The 19,606-nt window shown below is 50.4% G+C and overlaps 1 pseudogene; it reads left to right on the forward strand.

The window, feature by feature from the left end:
* The first annotated feature begins 3,952 nt into the window (after positions 1 to 3,952).
* On the forward strand, positions 3,953 to 4,996 carry LOC139361251 (uncharacterized; annotated as a pseudogene).
* Positions 4,997 to 19,606: the final 14,610 nt, after the last annotated feature.

Consider the following 19,606-nt stretch of genomic DNA (forward strand, 5'->3'; position numbering starts at 1 on the left):
TGTGTGTCCAGGGGGCTCTGATCCCTGTCTAAGGACCACGGGTGAGGGGTCAAGATCGCCCGCTGTGGAGCTGGCCTGGATCTTGCTTCTGTGGATCCTCGCTGTGTGGTTCTGGAGAGTTCTGTCCTCAGGAGAGGGATCCTCACAGCTGCCTCTTGGTGCCCTGAGAAGAATTAATAGGACGACCCCCAGGTACCTGCTCGTAGCCCTGGGCAGGGCCAGCCCTGTGTCTCCACCAGTTCCTTCCCTCTGTGCTCCCCGACACTGTCACATCGCCAGCCTTCATTTCCTTTTCCTTGGACCCAGGCAGCGAGTGCCCCGCTGGCCTTGGCAGCCCCTTCTCTAGTCTGTCATCAAATCACTTCCTGACGGACAGCACTGACCAGCCATTGGCGTCACCAAAGCCCCACAAAATAGAACCCAACTTTCGTATTAGGCTGTGCAGAGCTGTCCCAGCCCCACTTCCCACAGGCTGGCCTCATTCACCATGGGATCCGTGGTTCTCACCTGGGGCTGGGGGTGCCCCTGGCATCCAGTGGAGAGTGTCAGGGATGTCCCTCCAGGCCCAGTACAGTCCCCCAGCCAGTGGCCCGCAGATAGCAGCACCCAGCCTGATATCTCTGTGGCTTCTGGTTCCCCGAGGCCAGCTGTGCTTTGCTGCCTCTTCATCCTCTCAGACGGGTGCCCTCTCTCCACCTTCGCTGGTTAGCAGTGTTCCATCCATTAGAGCTCAAAGCACTGCCTCCCGGCAGCACAGCCCCTTCTCCTGGCCTGCCGTCTGCCTGTGCCCCGTGGTCTGTGACATGTCCTCGCGGGCCCATCAGAGCGAGGCTCCCAGGGACGGAGCGGTTCCTGTTTGTGTCTCTGTCCCACCTTCTCTGGACCTGGCACCGTGTCCTTTGCTGACAGAGGTCTTGGGTTGATTGTCAGCAAAGCAGACAATCTATATGGCTCTAAATGGCTGTAAACATGCTTGATTGGAGTATTTTAAAAATAATTGGATATGTAAACATTTGAGTGTGACACAGGTGGATTTTTGGGCGAATGGTCTTGTTCTTCAGGGAATAACCACAGGCCCATCCACAAGGACCATTTCCAGCTGATTTATGGAACACTGTTCTACCTGGTTAATTTTGAACCTTATCTCAGCCTGAGAGGTAGGTCAGCATGTGATGAAGATCACTGGTTTGAATACTAACCTGCTCCTTTGGAGCTAGACCTTCCATGCCTCTGTTTTTTCCTTGGTTAGGTAGGAAAGGTATGAGCTACCTCAGAATTGTGAGGCCTGCATCGAGTGACCACATTAAAGTGCCAAGAACTGCACCCAGAATGTTGGTAAAGACCTTTAAACATTCCGATGTTGCATTTTAGTACCCGGGTAAAACAGCAAAGTTATGACAGAGGCAGACGCAGACCCTCGGTGAGGTGATGGCAGGAGGTGGATCACCGACCCTGGAACGAGGGCGTGGTCTGTTCGAGGCTGAACAAAGTGCTTGTCGTTGTGTGTGCCACGGAGGTCCCTCTGGTGAAGTCCTGGAAGGGTCCATGTGGCTGAGCCGTGCAGTCTTTCCATGACGTCCGGCAGGAGCAGAGCTTTCGGGTGCAGCCTTGCTCTTGTGTGCACGGCCCTCAACTGTCTCAAAAGTCTGAGGCTTAAAGCAGGCTTGGGGTTTCCTTACACCTCCCAGACATCTAATTTGCCTGGCAAACATGTTTTTCTTGGGTGTAAAGGTGAAGGAGTGGGTGACTCTGGTGAAAGTGTACTAATTACTGCACTTCTGGGTCAGTGGCGCTTGGTTGAAGACACTATCTGCCCTGGGTGGACATCTCTGGGGTGGTGAAAACCGGTGGCTGGATGTCATGGGGTTGCCAAGAAGATGCCAGCTTTTTCCTTTTTCCTCAGTAACAACACCCTACTTTGTTTAGGGAAGCAGCACACCCAGCTGAAAATCCAATTCTCTTGTACGGCGGAGCGGCTGGTGACACAGGTCCAGATGCTGGGATGCTGATGGGGGTTCCTGGAGTGGGAGGTGTCGGGAGGCTTTCTTGACCCACAGCAGCCCTGAGCCCTTGTCCGGCCGTCTTGCCTGGGGCATGATGCCTGGAGGGAAAGCAGCTTTGGGGACCCAAGTGCCAGAAGCCAGAGTCTTGGCCTGTGGGGCAGGCCTGGGCCAGGCTCCTCAGAGGATGTCACAGAGCTGCTGCCCATGCGGGGACCAACCACCTCTGAGCCCCATGCAGATTTTCCTCTGTAGCCGAGTGAAATGCTGGTACGGCGAGTGAGGCAGTCAGAGGCACCTTTTATGGAAGGAAGACAAAGCTGGAGAGAAAGAGGTTTTCCTAAAAGGTACAAGGCGCTGATACTTCGTTAGGGATAAGTCCTAGGAGTGTGGTTGCTGATGGGTGGAAAACTTTAGCCAGAGAATAAGTGGGAATAGCCCTTGTTGGTATTTAACTGGTTCATTCACGAATGGTCTGAACAGTTCTAGTGGAAAGAACATTTTGGAAACAGAAGTTTTCATCCTGCCTGACAAGCAGCATGACCGTGGGCTGTTTCATCCTTCCTGGGCAACAGTGAGAGGGTCTCAGGCCCTTCTGGCCCTGTGCTGGCATTTCCTCAGGGTGTGTGTCCCATCCCGAATAGGCTGGAATGCCTCTGGGTGCAGCTGAGCCTCTTGAAAAGGGAAGAGTCATGTGACGTGCTCTGGGTGAACAGGAAAATGAGGGAGGACAGGAAGAGGGGCCTGGAGGTGAGGAGGATGGTGAGCAACCTGGGGACAGGGGACGGAGGGTAGCGCGGGGGACAGGGGATGGAGGGTAACACCACTTCTCCAGATGCCTTTGGGGGATGCTGCCACCTCTCGCACCCCAGAGTGAAGTCAACAGGATTCTGTCCCCAGGAGCCCCAAAGCCTGGCAGCTGGGATTGGCCCAGTATGAACCACCGTTCACTGGCTCTGCACCCTGAGACAGGCTCCCTGGTGTTTCCACCCTGACTTCCCATCTGGACAGTGGGACCCTGAGTGTCACCTTCACAGTTGCTCCCGAAGTCCTGGACTCCAGCGTGTCGTCGGCACTCGTTAGCGTTTCTTTTGTTGTGGTCCGTGGATGAAGTGGCTCTTTCTTTATGTGTTCACAGCCCTCCTGCTCACTTTACCTTCTGGGAACACTTTTTAACATAGCTTCGTATGTGGGGAGGACTCGAGTGATTAATCGAATGTTTCGTCAGGTGCGGTTCTTCTGTTTCCCAGTTTTGACACAACATTTGGTGAAATTTCCAGGGACTCCTGTGGTCAGCCTCACAGTTTCACTCTGTCACTTTCTAATGCAGTATTCTTTGGGAGTCTTTTAAATTAAGTACCATCATTTCAAAATAAGTTTTATAATATGCAGTTTCAGGTTAATTCTTTACCTTTGTGTGTCAGGCAGTGGCTCTCCACCTGTGAGTCAAAAAGGTTCACGCAGTTTTCCAGGGCGGCCTTTGCATTTACTGGAACTATTAAGAACTGTTTCCTGCTTAGGCCGTGGTTGACACACAGTGCGCGTGAGGCCATGCGTGGCTTAGCGTCTTCTGCAGGCTTAGAGGTCACTTTCTGTTCTTCCCCAAGCCTGCTCTGCTGTGCCGAGTGTTCACTGCGGGCGACGGTCACACTGTCTGGCACAGGCCACCGAGGCCACAGGGCGGACTCCACCTAGCGGAGCCTGCAGAATGGCAGAGCCCAGCCCTTCACAGGGAGCAGAAAGCGCAAGCCTGTGTTCAGAGCTGTGCTAGCCCAGAAAGCCTCCGAACAGGTTTAATTTAGGAATCAGCTCCTACCAGCTGCCCATGTTTAGGATGTGTTTGAGATTTTGTGATTTTTCCTGCACTGAAGCTACTGGGCTGGCTCTGAGTCACCGTCATGGGACTTCAGGTTGCCCCCGGGAAGCGGCGGAGGCGGAGGGCCGCACAGAGGCTTGCTGCCGTGATAATGAAGGGCTTGTTGCCTCTTGGAACAGCGAGTTCAAGCTCTTTGTAATTGTCAGCGTAAATAGTGACCCGCTGAGGACATGGCTGTAATTCAGGGTGGCATGGTTGATTGTCATCATTGATATCAGGTACCTGCCTGTAAAATGATGGTACCCATAGTGCGGCTCCAGGAGGGCAGCTCCTGCCAAACACACGTGCTCCTGGGCCCCCGCAGCCAAGGTCGTGCTGCCAGCCAGGCCTGCAGCGGTGGGTGCAGGGGGACTTCATGGCACTGAGGGCCTCCCTCGTTTGCTTGTGGGGCCCAGCCCTCTGTCCCTCCCTGTCCCCATTGCGGCTCCTCCCTGGGTTCTCCCAGCCCCATGCACACCTCCGTCTTCACAGCTTCCGTAGTTTTCTCGTGGGAGCCCCACGTGGGCGCCTGGGCAGGGATCGTGTGTTAGTCGAGTTCTCTCCAGCCATCCCTGGCTCATGGCTCAGCAGGTCCCTTCAGATGAGTCAGCCAGCTGTGTGGCTGCATGTTCAGGATACTTGTCAGGGGCCTCCCTCAGGTCAGAGCAAGACCTACGCTCACCTCCTCCGCGGGACTTTGGAGCCTGCCCTGGAGAGACGCCAGCCACGTCCAGAGGGGCCGCCCGGGTCCCCGCGGGCTGGTGGGAGTGACTTCTGAGCCACTCGAGGCCCCACTTTGTGTTCCTACACCCCACAAAGCCACTTAAAGCACCATATTCTGGTGCCGTGTGCCTCTCGAGTGTGGCACACAAGCCTGGACGGGGATGTGAGCGGGCACTGCCTTCCTCAGGCTGCACTTGTGTTTTGGGGCCCCTGGAGCACTCCTGCCTGTGATTCTCGCTGCTGTCTGGGCTCCCCTAGAGGGTCTCACCCGCAACCTGAGGGCCACATTGGCAGCCACCGAGGAACCGGCAGGTCCGGCGTTGGTCCCACTCAGTCCTTCTGGACTTTGGTGACAGAGGAGACAGCAAAGCTTCAGCTGGGAACCCCAGACCTTCTCTGCTTGGGACCCTGGGACTGAGATAGCACAGATCCTGCCATCCACGTGCTGGGGTCCCCCCTGTGCAGCTCCCTCCTCTGGTCAGGGGCCGCGCCCTTGGGCTGGGCAGCTCCGGGTCCTCACACTCAGGGGCTCAGGGCGGGTCCTGGATGCAGAGAGAAGGAAAAGGACGGCGGTTTGAGCCCAATTGTGTTGGCTTCATCTTCTGCCTCTTGTCCCTAAATACATTTGCAAAGTTTTCCAGATGAAAACTCAGAAGGGATTTTTAATGACTGGAATCTGTGAATTCCATGGAAGCCAAGTCTGTCCTCAGCTGGTCACTGTTTATGCTAACAGTTATAAACAGCATGAACTTGCTGTCCTGAGAGGCAACACACCCTCCATTCTCTCTGCAGTGCAGCTGTCTTGGTGGATGGAACATGCCCCTCCTCCCTCCCTCTCCCTTCCTCTCTTCCTCCCTCCCCCCTCCCCTCTCCCTCCCTCCCCCTCCTCTCTCCCCCCGTGCCCCCCCCCCGTCTCCCTACCTCTCCCCTCCTCTCTCCCTCCCTCCCTCCTCCTTCCTGTCTTCTCTCACCTTTCTCCCCCCACCTTCTCTTCTGGGTGAGGGACAGAAGAGAAGAGACCTCCGGAATCTTCTTCTTCATCCAAGCAGCTTGGGGGCAGCATCAACAGCTGCAATTTGGCTGTCCCAGCAGGTGCCTCAGGGCAGTCTTTCTAATGGGAATCCTGGAATCATGTCTTTCCTTTATGTGTCCTAAAGGCTGGAGGACATGAAGTGAAACAATGCTCCATGCTCAGTCCTGTGATTTTGTGTATTTATTGGACTTACTTTGAAATTAAACTAAATGATACCCAAGGTAGAGCATTAAAAAAAAAAAAAAAGAAAAAAAGAAAAAAACAGGCTATGGTGTTTGAAAAACAAACAAAAGTGTTTGGTTTGTTGGTTTGTTCTTAGACCTTCACAGGCTCCTAGGTCACACGTTTCAGTTTCTCAGCGAGTGACTTTCTCTCTGGAAGCCATGTCAGCCTCTTGTTTGATGATGTCAGCCACAGCAGAAAGAAGCACTCTATAGACCCTGTGCTCAGCACCTTGGCATGAGCTCCTGCCATCTTCTGTTCATGATCATCACAGCTCTGTGCAGTGGGCGTCCTCCCGATCCATGTGGGAGGACAGAGGATGGAGGCGGAAGGGTGGGTGATGGCAGGATCACATGAGGCGTCTCTCCTGAGGTAGGGAGGGGAACCGGCCCAGGAAGGACCTCAGTGCCCATCGCGTCCTTCCTCCTCCTCCTCTGCCTCTCTGTGACTGTTTGACTCAGGCTGCAGGGACAGACATGAGTATGTGCAGAGCGTGTGTGCACCCCTGGGGGTGTGTGCTGGTGTTGGTGGGGACAGATGTGTACAGAGCGTGTGTGCACCCCTCGGGGGTGTGTGCTGTTGTTGGCATGGACAGATGTGAGCATGTACAGAGCGTGTGTGCACCCCTGGGGGTGTGTGCTGGTGTTGGCGGAGACAGATGTGTACAGAGCATGTGTGCACACCCGGGGGTTGTGTGTTGGTATTGGCACGGACAGACGTGAGCATGTACAGAACATGTGTGCACACCTGGGGGTGTGTGCTGGTATTGGCATGGACAGACGTGAGCGTGTACAGAGCATGTGTGCACACCTGAGGGTGTGTGCTTATGTTGTTTTGTAAGCGGCAAATATGTGGCCCTTGCGTCGGGCGGCCCTGCACCCGTGCTGAGTCCATCAGTGGCCCTGTGGTTGGGGTCTCCATCTCCCCAGACAGCACTCGAGTGTCTTGAGGTTTCAGATTCTTCCTCTCTGGGTACTTGGGCCTCTTCAGGACCAAACATCAGAACCAGCCAACTGCAAACTGCGAGAATGTTCAAATCCATCTTCAGTAGGAAAAACAAAAGCAATTGGAATAATTTTCCAACATGATCCCGTGGTTAAGCCATTAGATACTCCAACCAACAGATTGAGTCACTTTAAAATTCACACCGATTAAAATGGTTTTGAGGGTTGCAGAGCTTTACCACTAAACCTTGAAATAATTGAAGCGTTCTTACTAACTTGCTTACTAACTAGGGTTGGGGATAACTTTCAGTCCAAAGTAACAACCTTCTAAATCCAGCTTCGATGCAAGGCTCCCACTGACACAGGAAGAGACAGTGGCCCTTGTTTATTCTCCTGTGTTCAGATACTTTGTCATTTTTTTTTTGTATCCTGATCATCACTTCTGCTTTTCCAATTCAAACTAAAGGGAGTTTAGTTCTGTTTTGGAGAAGCTGTGGTTAGTGGTTTCTTTTCATGGTTTGCTTAATCTCTTAAGTCTGGTGCTTACATTTACCCAAATGCACTTTTCTTTAGTAGGACAGTGCAGTAGCCCAGGGCTTCTTCCTCCATATCTGCTCCCCAGGAGGCCCCCTAGGAATGGGCACTGGAGATCCAGCCGCTCTCCGTGTGCCGTTTTCTTTGAGTCCAATGTAGGTTTGGCTCAGAGAAGAAAACAGGCCTCCGGGTTAGGTACCTCTGGCTGCTTGCTTGTGAAATGTTTAATTTTACACATTGATAGTTGTAGCTCGCAGTATCACTGCAGTCATAAGAACAAGAAACACTCCCATAAAGTAGATAGGCAGAAAAAAGCCATAAAAATTTAATAAAGTGCAAATAAAATGATGTTGTAAGAATGTACAGTGGGAAATGCTCTCAGTCCAGCCAGATCGGCTGCGGCATCCTCTTGTAAATACATTCAGCCACGTGTGGCCCTGATTGCAATCACTACTGTGAATTGTGATCCAGAATGTTCTTGGGGGGCCGATGCCTGGACTGTGCCAGCAGCTGAGTCTGATTGGGTGTCACGGCGGTGATGTGCTTAGTGCGGCCAGCTGGGCTGAGGGGTGGCCACCCATGCACTCACTACGTGCAGTCGTTATTCTGGTGATGGAGTTGCACGCGGCGTGGCTTGTCCACCTGGGCTATTTAAAGTACCGGGAACCCAACCGTGGGCAGGTGCCTCCTGATATGGGAGCTGTCTTTTTTGTCCAGGGCCCTCTGGCCCTGCAGACCCCGGCTGCTGGTCCCTGAGCCCATAGGGAGGCACCGGAGGGCTCTGTTGGGCCATGGAGGTCCCCGAGCAGGTGGTCACTCATTGCTTGTGGAGTGGTCCATGGCCTGTGAGTTTATTCCTGGGGTCTGTGTGGGCAAGACTAACCATTTCACTGCTGGGCACTTACACAGGTGACACTAGTTAAAGTGGAATCTATATTAGCTTGCACGGGCGTGCGTGAGGAGCTGGGAGGGTGGGGGAGGCTTGGCCCTAGCACTGGAGACCGGGTTCCTGATATTTCTGCCAGGGCCCCTGTGGGTCCTGAAGACAGTGGGTGCCCTATGGACCAGGGGATGCGGAAGCCTCTAGAGGCTGTGGGAGGAAAGGAGACGGTCGCTTCCCCAGAGCCAGCCCTGCCGACACCTCAACGTTAGCTGGTAGGACCTGTTTTGGACTCCAGCTTCCAGAAATAGGAGAAAATAAGTCAGTGTTTAGGGCGCTAAATTAGGGGTGATTTAGTGGAGAAATAGAAAACTAGCCCACTAATGTGCACGCATTGAAATGTGCTCTGTCCCGGTGTTCACAGTGGTGTGAGGGGGATGACATCAGGGTTCGGGGAACTGTGCAGTTTTACTGAAGGAAGGGGCCTCGCCACGCCTTTCCTCATATAAATGAAGGTATGTATGCCTGCCACACTGCCCAGGAGACAGGGACTAGAATTCTGACTTTCTTATGGGAACCAAGCCACAGTCAGAACACGGTGAGGGCTGAAATGAGCTTCCTGTAGCCTGAACTGGGAAGAGGAATCGCAAGTAGTTTGTTTTTCTACACAGACCTGTCCTTTCAGGTTTTGTTGAGTTCTGGAAAAAGGGAGAAGCCAGGCACACCTCGGCAAGGGACAGTGTTTCTGGAGGTGGGGCGGCTTCAGCCTGAATGTGGCCGTGTGGCTGGGAGGCTCAGAAACTGCCCTCCCAGGGCACTCATCTGTTCCTTATTGCACTAATACCTCGTTTACAGAAATCCACAGAAATTCCAGAGAAGTGTGGGAGGCCTCTGGTCTGGATGGGTTTCTGTGGACTGAGGTCACGGGGTGTTGTCCCAAGTACTTATCCTGATGTGGCAGAGGCTCTGTTCCCAAATAATTATTCCACAGCTTCAGAGCCTATATCTGAGTGATAGTCTTTTAACTTTGTTGCATAAAAGCAAACAAAGTATGTCTTGGGGGTCTAAAATTCCATTTAGTAGTCACGGCTGTAAACTCATACATGGGGCTTTGGGATGGAGTGAAAACCACCGTCACCTGGCGTGGACGCTGCGTGGTATTTTTAGCGTGGTGGCCTGCTCGTGCCTTGAGTTCCATCTGCAGCATGAGCAACAGCTGTGCATTTGAGAAATGTAGGCAGGTCAGCTTGCTCCTCCAGGGGCCTGCGGGGATGGGGGTGAGGGGCCTGGGATGAGGCCACGTCAGTGGGAAGGAGCTTGGTTGTGTCAGCAGATATGGCTGCCTCTACAGGCCCGCAAGCCAGCCAGAACCCAGTTTTCCTTTGGTCATCTAATGCCAGAAAAAAACCTGTTTCTTAGAGATTCTTGTAATTTACATTAATGAACTATTTGACCATACATAGTGTTATAAATGCATGAGGTTTTACAACTTGGCAAATGTGTAACTCACATGTTAGGATTGAATCAAACTATTGAAGATACTTGTTTCAGTTGAAGGTTTTTAGCATTTTATGCGCAAACCAAATGCCAATAGCATTTTGATAGCGTATTTTGGAATTTTAAACACAGAATGGGACAGTGCTGGATCTCTGGGATGCTGGTGAGGCGGACGTGACCTCAAGTTCTTGGAGCTTGCAAGCAAGCAGGATTCCTAAATTGTCACACCTGCAGTGCTGGAAGTCAAAGTGGATTTCTGTAAACGAGGTATTAGTGCAATAAGGAACAGATGAGTGCCCTGGGAGGGCAGTTTCTGAGCCTCCCAGACACCCCAGGAAGAAGCGGGGGAGGGGGGGCAGTTACCCACCAACCTGGATGGTGGAGCCAGGTTTGCTGGTGGTCCTCCGTGGCAGGTCATTACATGCAATAAGAAACAGGCGAGCACCCTTGAGGGTGGTTTCTGGGCCCCCTTCGCAATCGCAAGTGGTAGACGCCCCAAGGTGGGGGATGGGGTGGGGTTCAGTTATCCACCGGAGTCTGGATGGTGGAGCCGGGTTTGCTGGTGGTCCTGCGTGGCAGGTAATTACGTGCAATAAGGAACAGGTGAGCACCCTTGAGGGCGGTTTCTGGGCCCCCTTCGCAACCGCAAGTGGAAGACGCCCCAAAGTGTGGGGGAGGGGTGGTGGCCGGTTATCTAATGGGGCCAGATTTGCTGGTGGCCGCTGCGTGGCAGTTCACTGACTGGAGCGATGGGAGGTGAGTGGAGTGGGAATAGAGGACGTACCCTCCACAGCTACTGCTGGGAGTTCGCTCTGGTGGCAGAGGGGGCATAGAGGGATTCCCATCAGGGGCAACACAGCTGGGGTCCCACCTGTGCTGGATGCCGAGGTGTGGCCGCATGTGATCTCAGTCTCCACAGCCGCTCTGGGACGTGGATTCAGTAACCTTCCCATCTCACATTTGAGAACTCTCAGGGGCTCACATCACAGCTGGGTGGGGTGGAACTAATGTCTCAGGCAGGACGTTGGCCCCAGAGCCCAGCTCTTACACCCCCTGCTGTTTTCAGTCCACCAAACTTGTAGAGAGGGGGGGGTGGTGGGGGGGCGGAGGTCGTGCGTTTCAGGGGCAGCTGAGAAACCAACACAGTAGAAGGGGGGCAGGAAATAAACCAGGCAGGAGACACAGGCAGTGCTTGGGAGATCTGTGCGGGGTCTGGGGGCCACCTCTGGGCCTGTGAACCCCGTTTTGTGCTCTCGGCTTGCCCAACCTTGGCCCTCAGACACATGCTGCGCACTTCAGGTGAAATCTCAGTCCCTCGCGTGGTGCGGGCATCTTTTCTCCCTGGCTTTGTCTCTCCTTAAATCACAGAGTCTCAGTGGGGATGGTGGGGTGGTTGGTGGTCCATGGAATTTGCCCTCCACCTCCCCATCCTTGTCCTGTCTGGCCTGTTACCTGAATCTGTGTCTCTTCAGAGCCTGCAGATGTGTGGAGGCCACGGCAGCCTCTCACTGACCGGCCTCTCAAACTTTTTTATTCATCAGAATCATGTTAAATGCTGATTCCTAGGCACCCCATTAGACTGTCTACGCCTGCCTGGTGTGGGTACTTTGAGGAAGGTACAGAGGGTTGCTGGGCTGTTCCAGGAGGGAATTTGCATTTGTAGAATGTCCACTGTGCTCCTTCCAGCACTCTACTTTCCACACACGTGGCATTAAACCTGGAAGACCTCTGGGTGCTGTGCTGGGTGAGGAAGCCCCAGCTGGACGAGCGGCTGCTGGGGCTCGAACTTGATTCCCGGGCTGGGGGCTGCGGGCTTACTCTGTTCAGTGGGCCTGCTGATGGGATGCCCTGGGAAGTCCTGCTGTGCACTCAGGGAGGTGCAGAGACACGCTCAGGAAATACAGACCATGGATTTAAAAATTCCTACTGGAAAATCTTTTATGAGCAAATTTGCATCTGACTGAAGACAAGCATTGCTTGAATAATTGGATTGTTTACAAAATTGGTCCTATGAACAAACAGATTAGTTTTCATTCATGCCTTGTCTATAACGTAAATAGGAACTATTACAGCAACCTAAATTAACTTTCAATTTTGTATCAGATTGCGTTCCAGATTACAAATGGCTGCTTGATAATCTAATTGATAAAACGGGGGAATTTGGTACTTGGAACCCAGAGTGAAGAGAACAGAATTGCTTTGGTTTCTCAAAAGCATGTGACAGGGGTGACCTGGGGTGAAGAGAAGTGGTTGGAGTCATTACACTCGAGGAGATGATCTGCCCCAGCTTTTCTCAGCTGCCTTCTGGATAAAACAAAAGGGCGATAAATGTGGAAAAATTCAGTACTGAGTTCGTCTATGCCCTGAGCTGCTCATACGGTCATTAATGTGACCGGGCTGTATCTGTGAAGCCTCCATACAGGCACAAAGGAATTAGGCTACAGTAAGACAGCCGGCATCCTCTGGCGTCTGGGCCATGTGTCATTTCCTAAAGCCTTTTTGGGTGAAATGACAGTCGCAATGTCTGATGTTCAGAGGAGTGTATGAGGAGTGCACATATGAGATGCAGATTTTAAACACCAAATCCAGGAAGCTTGGTGGGAGTGGCTGTCTTCCAAGTGGTTTTCTGTGCTGCCATGGACGAGGTGTGGATGTGTCATCTGTTGGTGAGATCCACTGGTGAAGGGGCTAAGCAAACCCTTATGGGGGGCGGGGGGACGGTGTTTGTGAAGCTACATCTCTTCTGGCATCCCAAGTAAATACATTTTGTAAAACTTGTGAATTTAACCCTGACGCTAACCCTGAGTGTTGAAGTCTGGTGCAGTGTCTTGAGCCCTCTTCTGCATTGAGGGTGAGTGACTGTAAATGACCAATTCCTCAGTGGTGAAAGTTCAAATTTAGCTTCCCTGAGGAAGCCAGACCTCAGTCACCCATGTCTCCATTGTAAACACTGCGGCCTCTATACGGGTGGCTGCAAGTTTCCAGGTCCTCCTTGGAGAAGCAGCCGTGCGGTGCTTGGTGATTTGATAACATCAGCCACCTGCTGTCTTCTGTCTAATCATGGTAAAAATGATTCTCCTACAAGGAAACATCTGGTTTCTTCTCTGATCCATGGAAGCAGCAGCCCACCTAGGAACTGCACCGTCCTGTGTACATTCACAGTGAAGTCTGTCTGTCTGTGAGGAGTGTCATGTATTTCATGGGAATCACGGGAATTGCCTTAATTCTTCCTCTTTTTGAGGGCTCGGGCAGCTCTGTCTGTTTTACCTGGGACGAGCAGCGGGTGGTCTCTGGCTGCTGTGGGACTAGGGCTTGGGGTGCGCCATCACATCTGGTGGCCTGTCGAGGTGGGCATCAATGTCTTTTGCCTGTTGGCTGAGGCAGTTGTGATGCCATGGGGGTCATGCTTTTGTCGGGGCCAACCCAGTTCTTCCCATGCACACCTCTCCTGCTGGAGTGCCTTTCCTTATGATGACGTGTTGAATTAGCATGGAGAATGTGGAGAGGCTCTGGGCCTCTCCTTCCCATTCTTACTCCCTGGAGCTGTGATGCCCGACAAGGGAGCCCATAGCCAGAGGCTCCTTTAAATTTAATTAGAATAAAGGTTTGATTACATAGCTAAACACATTTGAAAAGAACTTCACAGATTAAATTCCAGATTCAGCCCTTCAGGCCCAGTGACCACGTTTTGGGGCTCAGCAGCTGTAGGTGGCTGTTGTCTTTCAGTGTTGACTGAGCAGATTGGGACCTTTCCAGTTGAGCAGGCAGTTCTCTTGCATGGTTCTGCCTGTGGTGAGGACACCTTGGCTGGAGAGCCTCGTGGGAATCCCTTAGGCCTCTGGCTGCAGCTGGGCTGCACGGTTCCTGTGCCCCGGGTCCTCTGCAGGCCCAGATGGATCCCACCACAGAGTCAGCACTGCTAGACTTGGGTACTGTGTGTAGACAGCAGAGGGGCATGTCCAGGCCTTGCTGACTGGCCTCCTTGGCCAGGCTCCCATATCCAAGTCTTCAGGGGAAATGCATCCACCATCCACACCGTGCACCAGAAGAAAACTGCAGGCTTCTCTGTGGGTGGTGAATTGAGATCATGCAGAGTGACTAGGCTTGGGCTCCTGGCCAGCGTGGAACCTGATGATAGCTTTAGGTGGAACCTGACATGCCTCCATGTGTACATAGCCAAGAGAATGCAGTGTTGTCAGCTTGAATCTAAATGTGCTCCCGTTTTGAGGTGGAAGTTTCTGGGATTATTGGAAATTGGTGATTGTCCTGCTGTGTGGAGTACTTTGAATGCAGGCACTGGTTTAGGATAACCCTGGTTTCCTGGTCCTGTATGTGGGCATCCCTGACTCTGCTGGGCTGGAGGAAGGCAGGGTAGATGGGAAGGTGACAAGAGGTCAGGTGTTTCCAGCTGTGGGGAGTGATGCCATCAGATGGCCGAGATCAGGAGGGTGGTGGCCAGGGGACCAAAGCGGAGGTGCGAGGAAATGCCATGTTTCCTGGGGCGTGGGGAGGACCTGTTGAACTCTTCCTGGGCAACAGTTCTTCCATTCTCAGGAATCTCTGCCATTGTAATTGAGCAGCAAATTCAGTAATTGCTCTAATCACTTACTGTTAAGTCCCCATCCCACTTACCATGAATTAGCAACAGTGACAACAGTTTGCCTGGTCAAGCCTTGCCAAGAAAAAACCGTGGAACTGGTTTTAGTTGCCTTGATTTCCTTCCAAATCGGATTCCTTAGCGGCTTGTGTCCCCACAGCTGCTGCAGTTCCTCCTGGGCCTGGCAGGCACATTCCACACATTCACATCTCAGCTCAGATGCAAGCGTGCACATTATTTACAGAAAAGCGCACTGTGCTGTGATCGGCTTGAGCTGACATTTTCTAGGTGGGAGGTGGAGGCCGAGGACCTGTGAGGGACTGTCCGAGTGTCCTCTCACTGACTTGGAGCAGGTGTACATTTGTTCTTCAAAAGTTCTAATGGTATGAAATTAGAAATATGAATTTTTAAAATTCACGTGTTATGAACTCTGTTCAGTGATTTCCTCTGAAATGAGAGACTATTTGCAGACAAGGCAGTTGGCCTGCAGCTCTCCTTAGAACTGTCCTAAGACCTCGATGCCATTCTATGGTCTCTTCTTGGATGTGGGGTGCGCTGCTTGAAGCAAAACCAAAGGAAAGAACGTGGTCAGTGAGCATCACTACTGCAGCCAGCTCAACGCGCACACCCACTGGGAGGGGGGCCGGATTACTTAACATTGTAAATGCATTTAACACTAAACCAGCAAGTCAGCCAGGACTTTCTGTAACCAAACTGCCTGGCTCATGGGAACCTGACACTTGACTTTTCGGAAGAGAATACTTGCTTCTGTGGAGTGTCAATATTTGTCTCATTTCTTGAGACTTTGCTCAAAGTGATGAACATGTGTAAATTTGGACCTTTTTCTGTAAATTGGGCCACAGAGCTCTCTAGGCACAGTCAGGGGAGTAAAAGGCTGTGAAGGATGCCACCTGATGTGAGCCATGGCCAGGCACTTTGGAACCTGGGATCCCATCTCCAGCCTTTCAAAGGACATAGAGGAATATAAAATGCAGATGGGAGAGTTCATATTTTGGGCATCCCTGTTCTTTTGAAATCGAAGTACAAAGAAAAAGTTTTGCCTTGAGGTCTTACCCCACACTCGTTTTTCTCCAGAGGTTTTAAAATTTTCTTAACTGCTTTTTTCTCCCCTGAATCTTGGGGAACTTCTATCTTCATATCTTAAAAGATAGAGTTAAATTGAACACTGAAATTTAAAAACATGCTTTCATATTATTTTTCTTTTAACGATGTATCTGACATTGGTGAAGAACTAAGTGGGTGTATTGGTTTACTTTTTTTTTTTTTTTTTTTTTTTTTGAGACAGTCTTGCTGTGTTGCCCAGGCTGGAATGCAGTGGCACGATCTTGGCTCACTGCAGCCTCACCTCATGGTTCACGCCATTCTCCTGCCTCAACCTCCTGAGTAGCTGGGATTATAAGTGCCTGCCACCATGGCTTGTTCATTTTTGTATTAGTAGAGACAGGGTTTCAACATGTTGACCAGGCTGGTCTTGAAATCCTGACCTCAGGTGATTCTCTCACTTTGACCTCCCAATGTGCTGGGATTACAGGCATGAGCCACCACACTCGGCCTGGGATATTCTTGATTGTAATTGTAATAGATCCCTTTAATAAAAACAGAACAACAACCAAAAAGCTGTCTGAAAAGTCTCAAAATTAAAGAGCTCGCTTGGACAGGGATTTGGACACCAGTTGAATGGCCCAGCACAAACCATAGTTACATGGTCCACTGGGCCTGTTAGATCCTTAGGGGTATTTGAAGTGGTGGGGATATTTGCATTTCTGCCTCTGGATATCGTGTTAGTATGAATTCGACTAGTGTTTGAGGGCCAGGTTCAGATCCGGGAAAACAAGAGCCCCTGCTCTCACGGCACCTCTCTTCTATGTGTGTGTGTGAGGAAAATAGAAAGCATAAGATATTTTTTTCAATGAGCTGGGAAGATGGAAAAACAAGCTTAAGATGTTTACTTGTTCAGAAGAAGGAAAATGCAAGGAATACTCAGCTTTGCTGCTGCTGAAGGAGGCCCCTGGCGGAGGCTGTTTCAGAGGTGGGGTTTCTCTGAGAAAGGCGGTAAGAGGCAAATAGGATGCCCCATCTGGTTTGCCAGAGATGGGGAAAGTTAATATCTCCAAAACAGCCTCAGCATTCTGGCAAAGGCTTCGGAAAATCAGCTAGGGTGTGGGACCCTTGTTGGCCGCTTGGTAGAAGGAAAACTTTGCTGGTCCTGAGGACTGTACTGTTCTTCCACTGCTATAAAGAACTACCTGAGGCTGGGTAATAAGGAAAAAAGGTTTAATCGGCATACAGTTCTGTGGGCTGTATAGGCTTCTACATCTGGGGACACTTACAATCATGGTGGAAGGTGAAGGGGAGGCAGGCATGCCTTCACATGGCTGGAAGGGGAGAGAGAGTGAAGGGGAAGGTGCCATGCACCTCCAAACAACCAGATCTCGGGAGAACTATCATGAGGACAACACTTGAGGGATTGTGATAAACCATTAGAAACCACCCCCATAAGTCAATCACCTCCCACCAGGGCCCACCTCCAACACGGTTACAGTTCAGCATGAGATTTGGGTGGGGACACACAGCCACACCACGTCAGGCTTCCCATTCTTCTCCTGCACGTGCTTCGCAAATGGTTCTGTCATTGGTTTTTGTTTTTGTTGATACATAATATATGTACATATTTTCAGAGTGCATGTGATATCTTGATTCATCCCTATGTTGATCAAATCTGGGTACTTGGGATGTCTTTCACTTGAAATATTTTCTTTTCCTTGTGCTGGTAATGTTCAAATTATTCTCTCCTAGCTGTTTTGATAATACACAGTAGATGACCCACTGCCATGCCCCTGTTGATTTGTCAATAGTAGGTCTTGTGCTCCCATTAGGCTGTGTGTTAGTGCTTGTTACCAGCCTCTGCCCATCCTGCTTATGAGTGGGCTCTGCTGGGCCCTGTTGACCACCCACTCTTGGCCTCCATGAGATCTGCTCTCAGCTCCTGCTTATGAGAACATGCGCCGTTTCTTTGCTTGGTTCGTTCGCTTAATGTAATGTCCTCCAGCTCCATCCATGCTGTCGCGGATGACAGAGCTCTCCGCTGTGTGGTGGAGTATTGTTCGTGTGTATGTTCGGGCCACATTCCCTTCATCCCCTGTTGATGAGCGCTCAGGTGATTCTGGACCTTGGCTGCTGTGGATGGTCCTGCATTGAAGCTGGGAGCAGTCACTGGCTTCATATTCGGGGGGCGTGAGCCACTTTGATCTCAAGCAGCCTATCCCCAAAGCCCTCCGTGGAATGCCGCATTCCTTTGTGTCCATGGCTTCCACTAGGATGAACCGTTGGGAAGGGGCTTTGAACGCTTGGGTTTCTGTCTTTGGTAACCCGCTGCACTGACCAAGCAGGGGTCCCAGTGACCCTGGACACCACCTCACATAAGGTCCAAAGATGTAGTTAGGTTCTTTTTTTAACTTAAAAACGCTTTCGACATGGTTAAGCTATAGCATTATCAGTTAGTGTTTTTCCTATTGGAAAGGTGTATATTTTATTTTCTAAGAAGGAAAGAAATCCTGTTAAATACTCTAACCACAGATTAAATCATGTCAAGGAAAGGTACTATTTTGGGGGAAAATTGTCCCTTCATGTCAAAGATCAAGGAGAGGTGACTTACATTATTTCATTGAGTTAATTATGAAATCTTAAGTGGTTTTGAGAAGACGAGCTGTGGATGCTGCAAGACATGAGACTGATGCTGATTTAATGTCAGTCAGCCCTGACAGAATGTGGCTAATATTTAAAGCTTGCTCCAGTATTGCTTGAGAGATTGTAAGTTAATGTAAAGATCTGTTTGATGCTTTTATTATACAAAATACTATTGAGAAAAAGTTTGACAGCCAAGGAACCGCCTTCAACCAGTTTCTTCCTAATTTCTATCACAGAAAAACTTGTCCTGTTAATTCCAGGATTTACTTTTGAAAAGTTCCTGTAAGGAGAGCAGAGGTATTGGTGGTTGAACGGTGACTTGAATTTAGGTGAAGATCGTTAAATATTTCATAGTCATGTTTTTCTTGGTGATTTTAGCAATTTTATATTAAATTTAGAACTGCGAATCAAACCAAATGTGTTCTTTTGCTTTTGTGATACTCCTTTGTATGACTATAGTGGTAAAGAATAATAAAATGTGTATAGGGTATTTTCTCTGTGCAGATGTTAGGATTTTTAGGGGAACAAACTAGTCATTCTTCTAATAGACATTGTGCTGTGTGTTGGGTCCTTTGTGTATTAGTTGAATTACTATAATGAGGACCACTTGAAAGTATGTTTCTATACAAGATCTTTTATATTCTGCCTTGTGTTATGCAAAATCCTTCATCCTCTAAGAAGACTAAGTAATGGGTTGGAGGAGAGGTTTAATTCCCCATTAGATCTATTCCGAATGCCCAGAATTGAATGCAAGTATGAATTATGTTTTTGAAGTGGGGAGTGTGTGGTGGACTCCTTTTTAGGTCATGGGAGGGAGATAAAGCAAAGATCAGATTTGCTGATGAACATTTGTGCATATTCTAGTGCGGAAGTCATATGACTTGACTGCACCTGCGTACTCTGATTTTGGTGTCATTAGTGTCCGTAGCCACAAGCCTCAGCCGCCTCTGGGATCCACCCTGAGGGACTGTGGTGAGGGTTATTACAGAGTCATGTGTGTTAGCGAATGGCACAAATGGCCTTGTGGGCCTACTTTGGCTTTGTTTGAACCTGTAGATTGTTAAACTAATTTTAGTTTAACGTTCTGAGGATTATAAATTGATTCTTGTCTAAGAAGAGGTTTCTGTTGTCTTTGAAGACAGGAGCCACAATACAGGAGGTCCCTGGCTCACAATGGTTACATCTGTGATTTTTTTTCAACCTTGTGATGGTGTGAACTAGTCACACTCAGTGCATTATTTGGCCCGAGATGGGCTGCCTCTGGATCAACCCGTTGTAAGTTGAAACTATTATGTCAAATGCACTTTCTATTTAGGATATTTTCAGCTTACGTTGGGTTTATTGGAACAGTTTCATCCCATGGTAAGTCAGGGAGCATGTGTGCTCATAAAAGTAGAGACGATCTCATAGATACCATTAGCTATAAAGTCTCTGATGATACAGAGATACGATGAAAACAATCAAGTGGGACTTGGAAGCCTTGGAGGGACTCACATGGTGGCTCCTGGAATGCAAACGTGGGCGCTACTGGCATCTGGATGTGACGTCTGTGCCTTCTGCTCAGCCCAGTGGGTTATCAGCTGCTCTCGAGGGCAGAGGGGTCCAGCTTTCCT

This window comes from Macaca nemestrina, unplaced genomic scaffold, assembly GCF_043159975.1.
Source record: "Macaca nemestrina isolate mMacNem1 unplaced genomic scaffold, mMacNem.hap1 Scaffold_118, whole genome shotgun sequence".
NCBI lineage: Eukaryota > Metazoa > Chordata > Mammalia > Primates > Cercopithecidae > Macaca > Macaca nemestrina.